The sequence below is a fragment of the Macaca thibetana genome, chromosome X (assembly GCF_024542745.1).
Source record: "Macaca thibetana thibetana isolate TM-01 chromosome X, ASM2454274v1, whole genome shotgun sequence".
NCBI classification, from domain to species: Eukaryota; Metazoa; Chordata; class Mammalia; order Primates; family Cercopithecidae; genus Macaca; species Macaca thibetana.
In genome coordinates, this window is record NC_065598.1 from 46,225,807 (window position 1) to 46,231,987 (window position 6,181).

The 6,181-nt window shown below is 51.4% G+C and overlaps 1 protein-coding gene across 1 annotated transcript in view; it reads right to left on the reverse strand.

Annotated features, from left to right (window-relative positions):
- SLC9A7 (solute carrier family 9 member A7) overlaps positions 1 to 6,181 on the reverse strand; it is a 1,149,612-nt gene that overhangs the window by 967,327 nt on the left and 176,104 nt on the right. The gene's annotated exons all lie outside the window — the stretch shown is intronic.

The following is a 6,181-nucleotide window of genomic DNA, read 5'->3' on the forward strand; positions in this document are numbered from 1 at the left end:
GCAATGGCTCAATCTCGGCTCACTGCAATCTCCGCCTTCCAGGTTCAAGCGATTCTCCTGCCTCAGCCTCCCAAGTAGCTGGGATTACAGGTGCATGCCACGCCCAGCTAATTTTTGTATTTTTAGTAGAGACGGGTTTTCACCATGTTGGCCAAGCTGGTCTCAAACTCCTGACCTCAAGTGATCTGCCTGCCTCGGCCTTCCAAAGTGCTGGGATTACAGGCATGAACCACTGTGCCCAGAGAAACTTGTTTAATCTTAAATGGGTCCTGTTAAAAACTCCTTCCTTATCTCGTCACGCTTCAAGGCCCAGGAAAGACCTAGGCAAAATTCTTGGTGTGTTTTGTTACCTTCCAGCCTTTGTATCAGGGCACTGGCTCTCTCAGCTTTTAATAGTTACCTTAACCACTCAGTCAGTGCTGAAACAGTTGTTAGGGGGGCCTGCCTGTTCAGCCGTTAGGGAGACCTGGCCTACCACAGAATGAGTAGGAGATGAGAGCACGGAGAGAACTAGTATAGACAGCTCTACTAAGAAGTTGGGCTGTGAGGAGTGGGCAGAGAAACCAGTGGCAGCAGGACAAGGGTAGGAGAAGAGCAGGGTGAGGGTGCCTGGCAGAAAGATGCAAGAGCGGGCTGGAATCTGACCAGGTTCTGCCTTCAAGCTGTGAACCTTGGACTGGGGCTGTGGCCTGAAGGAAGGGGTACTTATTTAAATGGGGTCAGCCCCCTTGCAATTCATCTGTCAGGAGGGGGCACCTTCTGATTCCCACAAGGGTATTGTATGTATTAGCAGCAGCTATGCTAAAGGAGGATGCAAATCAATGGGACTTTAAAGACAGAGGAAGAAATAGAGAAAGAGACCAAACTGTTTAATTTTCACATCAGTGGAAATAATCTGGTTGAGAGGGTATAGTTGAATAGGGAGGAGAAATGGTGATTGATAGGAGGGACCAGGGCCTACTCTATTGTGAAATACGGATAGCAGATCTAGTAACTTAGGTGTAATAGAAATCACTTAATAGAAAACAACTTTAATTCAGATTGAGTTTTCCTTCTGCTAGGATGACAGACCACTGATTGACCTTATTAATTCCTAGGGTTCCTCTACTCCCAAGGTTGTACTCTTGATCTGGGGTCTTAGAATCATTGGGTTTTGGCTCACCTAGTTGCCCTGAAATGTCTCCGTCACTGTCACTTGACCCTTCTGCTGCTTCCAAGCTGTGCCTGGGGCCCAGGAAGGTTTAGCACAGTGCCCCTGATCGCCTCTGTCAAGCTGAACTATGTGGCCACTTCTCTTTGACTCTTGCTCTGCCCTGACACATCGCCAGGAAGGAGTTCAGGTGCTCTGGGCTGCAGGATCCATAGACTTCTCTCTCTCTTTGCCCACCCCTCCCAGCCTAGGGAAAATGTCTCAGTGGGGTTGGGGGCACTAGAGTGCTGCTGCTCTTTCCTTTGCTTCTCCAAAACATTTCGTCTAAGCCCTCACACGTTCTTTATATCAGCTAGCTTTTGCTACATAACAAACCCCTAAAACTTACATCTATTATTTCTCACAATTTGGTGGGTCAGCTCAGTTAGAGCAGGAAGGTGTAGCATCTTTCTACTCTAAGTGTGGTCCTCAGACCAGGAGCATCAGAAGCACCCAGGATCTTATAAGAAATGTGGTCTCAGGACCCAGTGCAGTGGCTCAAGCCTGTAATCCCAGCAATTTGGGAGGATGAGGCAAGAGGATTGCTTGAGGCCAGGCGTCCAAGACCAGCCTGGGCAACATAGCAAGACCCTGCAATTTTTTTTTTTTTTTTTGAGACGGAGTCTGGCTCTGTCACCCAGGCTGGAGTGCAGTGGCCCGATCTCAGCTCACTGCAAGCTCCACCTCCCGGGTTCACGCCATTCTCCTGCCTCAGCCTCCCGAGTAGCTGGGACTACAGGTGCCCGCCACCAGGCCCGGCTAATTTTTTTTTGTATTTTTAGTAGAGACGGGTTTTCACTGTGTTAGCCAGGATGGCCTCGATCTCCTGACCTCGTGATCCGCCTGCCTCGGCCTCCCAAAGTGCTGGGATTACAGGCATGAGGCACCGTGCCAGGCCTACAATTTTTTTTTTTTTTGAGATGGAGTCTCACTCTGTCACCCAGGCTGGAGTGCAGTGGTGTGATCTCGCCTCATTGCAACCTCTGCCTCCTGGGTTCAAGCAATTCTCCTGCCTCAGCCTCCCAAGTAGCTGGGACTACAGGTGTGTGCCACCATGCCTGGCTAATTTTTGTATTTTTAGTAGAGATGGGGTTTCACCATATTGGCCAGGCTAGTCTCCAACTCCTGACCTCGTGATCTGCCTGCCTCAGCCTCCCAAAGTGTTGGGATTACAGGCGTGAGCCACCGCGCCCGGCCTAAAAAAAAAAATTTTTTTTAAATTAGCCAGGCATGAGAAGGATTGCTTGAACCCAGGAAGCTGAAGCTGCAATGAGCTATGATCACGCCACTGCACTCTAGCCTGGGTGACAGAGAGAGAGGAGGAGGAGGAGGAGGAAGAGGGGGAGGGAGGGGGAGGGGGAGGAGGAGGGGGGGGGGGAGGAGGAGGGGGGGAGGGGGAGGAGGAGGAGGAGGAGGGAGAGGAGGAGGGGGAGGGGAGGAGGAGGAGGGGGAGGAGGAAGGGGAGGAGGGGGGAGAGGAGGAGGGGGAGGAGGAGGGGGGAGGAGGAGGGGGAGGAGGAGGGGGAGGAGGAGGGGGAGGAGGAGGGAGGAGGAGGAGGGGGAGGAGGAGGGAGGGGAGGAGAGGGAGGGGAGGAGGAGGAGGAGGGGGAGGAGGAGGGGGGGAGGAGGAGGGGGGGGAGGAGGGGGGGGAGGAGGAGGGGGGGAGGAGGAGGGGGGGGAGGAAGGGGGAGGAGGAGGGGGGAGGAGGAGGAGGAGGGGGAGGAGGAGGAGGGGGAGGAGGAGGGGGGAGGAGGAGGGGGGAGGAGGAGGGGGGAGGAGGAGGGGGGAGGAGGAGGGGGGGAGGAGGAGAAGGGGGAGGAGGAGGGGGGGGAGGGGGGGGAGGAGGAGGAGGGGGGGAGGAGGAGGGGGGAGGAGGAGGAGGGGGGAGGAGGAGGAGGGGGAGAGGAGGAGGGGGGAGGAGGAGGAGGGGGGAGGAGGAGGGGGAGGAGGGGGGAGGAAGAGGGGGAGGGGGAGGGGGAGGAAGAAGAAGGAAATGTAGTCTCTCTGGCCCCACCCTAGGTGTAATGAATCATTTTCTGCTTTTTTTTTTTTTTTTTTTTGAGATGAGGTCTCACTCTGTCACCCAGGCTCACTACAACCTCCACCTCCTAGGCTCAAGTGATCCTCCCACCTCAGCCTCCCAAGTAGTTGGGACTACAGGTGCACGCCACCATGCTCGGTTCATTTTTTTTGTACTTTTGGTAGAGATGGGGTTTCACCATGTTGCCCAGGCTGGTCTCGAACTCCTGGGTTCAGGATATTCACCTGCCTCAGCCTCCCAAAGCGTTGGGATTACAGGTGTGAACCACTGGGCCCGGCCCACTTTCTGCATTTTGACAGGAGCCTTCAAGCATTCAAGTTTGAGAAGTACTGGTGGAGGCTCTCCTTTCTCACCTGTCTGGCAGTCAGCAGGCTTGCTTGTCTGGGAGGTGGGGAGCCTCAGCTGGGAGGGCTTGTTTTCTGAGCCATGTTGCTAACTCAGGCTTCTTCACCAGCCGATCTCAGGGTTCCAAAGAGCAGGATGAGGGCAATTCCCACAGCAGGAGCATTTTTCAGACCTCTGCTGTGTCATGTTTGCTACTGTCCCACAAGCCAATGCAAGCCACATGGTCACCCCAGAGTCAGTATGGGAAGTCATTGCCCAAGGGCAAAACAGAGGAGGGGAATACTTAGTGGTTATTTAAAAAACCTGTCACATTTTCTGCTACCGGAGTTGAGGCTTTTGGGGAAAACAAACGGGAAAACAAACACCAGCAACTATTTGCATTCTGCCCAGCCACACCTTTCCCCTCACACCAGCACAGAGCCACCTACTTGCTTAAAAGGTGATAGGAGGCCGGGCACAGTAACTCAGGCCTGTAATCTCAGCACAAGGCCGAAGTGGGAGGAACACTTGAGTCCACGAGTTCGAGACCAGCCTGGGCAACATAGAGACGCCAGTCTCTACAAAAAACAAACAAACAAACAAAATTAGCTGGGTGTCCACATGCCGTGGTCTCAGCTGCTTGGGAGGCTGAGGTAGGAAAATCGCTTGGACTTGAGAGGTTGAGGCTGCAGTGAGCGGTGATAGTGCCACTGCACTCCAGCCTGGGTGACAGAGCCAGATCCTGTCTCAAAATAAAACTTTTTAAAAAGCCAGAGAGGGCCGGGCGTGGTGGTTCACGCCTGTAATCCCAGCACTTTGGGAGGCCGAGGCAGGCGGATCACGAGGTCAGGAGATCGAGACCATCCTGGCTAACACAGTGAAACCCCGTCTCTACTAAAAATACAAAAAATTAGCCGGGTGTGGTGGCGGGCGCCTGTAGTCCCAGCTACTGGGGAGGCTGAGGCAGGGGAATGGCGTGAACCTGGGAGGTGGAGCTTGCAGTGAGCCAAGATCGCACCACTGCACTCCAGCCTGGGCGACAGAGCAAGACTCTGTCTCAAAAAGAAAAAAAAAAAAAAAAAAAAAAACCCACCAAGCCAGAGAGGAGGGAAAAGTGAAAACAGAAGGGAAAGTTGTATATTAATATTGTAAAATCATATCCTTGCTACAAAGGAGATGTGTACAGAGGTCAATGCATATGAGTTTGCTAGTGGAAAAGTGAGAGATTGTCTAACATGGTTTCTTTATGAAGTAGGAGGTAAGTGCTGAGAAGTGGTGGGTGGGGGAAGAGGGGTATCAGAAGTCTGAGGAGACTAGAGAAGGTTTGAAATCAACATAATGGAACTTGAGACTGGGAAGTGACATGAAGAACATAAGATTTCAGCATTCATTTGAGGTTGATGATTATGAAGTTATCTTGATGCCAATCTGTTCTGTGGGCTCCCAAAGTGCTGAGATTACAGGCGTGAGCCACTGTGCCTGGCTCACACCTGTGGGGAAATATTTTGCAATGGTGTTTGCAGGCACAGAGAAAGCCAAAAGCAGGGTTTGGGGGATTTTGCTAGATGAGTAATGAAAAGGCAGAGGGCACATGAGTTTAGCTTATTGGAGGGAGTGTTATTAAAATAATAGTATGGCATCTTTCCGCTGAATATGAAAAATTGAGAAGAAAGTGGGGGTGGTGGTCAAAAAGTGGAGGTTGGAGAATAGGGAAGATTTGAACAACTGGCTGGAAGAAGAGGGGAATTGTGGAAAGAAAACGAAATACTTGAGTCAGTGATTTCACAGGTGGAGTAACTTCCGTGATGAAAAAGACCAGTGGGGAGCATTGCAGATGTTCTCTCTTCCAATCTGAACACCTTCCCCTGGTGGAGATGAGTAGATATGCTTTCTATGTTTTGTTAACTTTACAATGCCTTCCCCAAGCTGGTGAAAGCTCTCACTTCCTTATTCATTGGCCTGATGAACAGAGCAAAATGTATCTTTTTTGGTTCTGTTTTGAATTTTAGTGACTCTAGTCTTCATCTGCCTCTTGGACTTCCTGTCCCTTTTCCATCTATCCTTGGGTACACGTTTCTCCTTACAGGTCCTTTTAAACACCAAGCTCCGGAGAAAGGTCACCATTCTACCACTTTGATTCTGTAAATGTCTTTTGTTCATAGGTGTCAGCATAGGCTGGGTAATACTGTGGTAACAACCCCCAAATCTCGCAATCCCAGGAAGTACATGGGTACTGAGAATTATTCACATTTTACAAATGACCAAAATGGACCCCAGAGTATTGGTAAAATGTGCAGAGCCCATCAGCTGGTGAAAAACCCTACGGAACACAACACTTAGAACTTCACAAAGGCTAGACTTTATGAAAGGTGCTGCGTGAATGCAGTAGTATCTCCAACTCCCCTGGACCACTCTGCCACGTGCAATCTTGTATCTTTTACTCCAGAACTCAGTAACATCCACTCCAGGGCTGATGGGGGCGCTGGATGTAGATAGTGGCGAGTGGTTATCCGCCTAGGAGAGCGATGGCTAGGCAGGGGACATAAAACAGAAGAGGCAGTGGCCTTCTCCGGGTGGGGTCTATGGCCCTTTACTGGGTACATTCTGTACACACAGGTACCTCCTTTG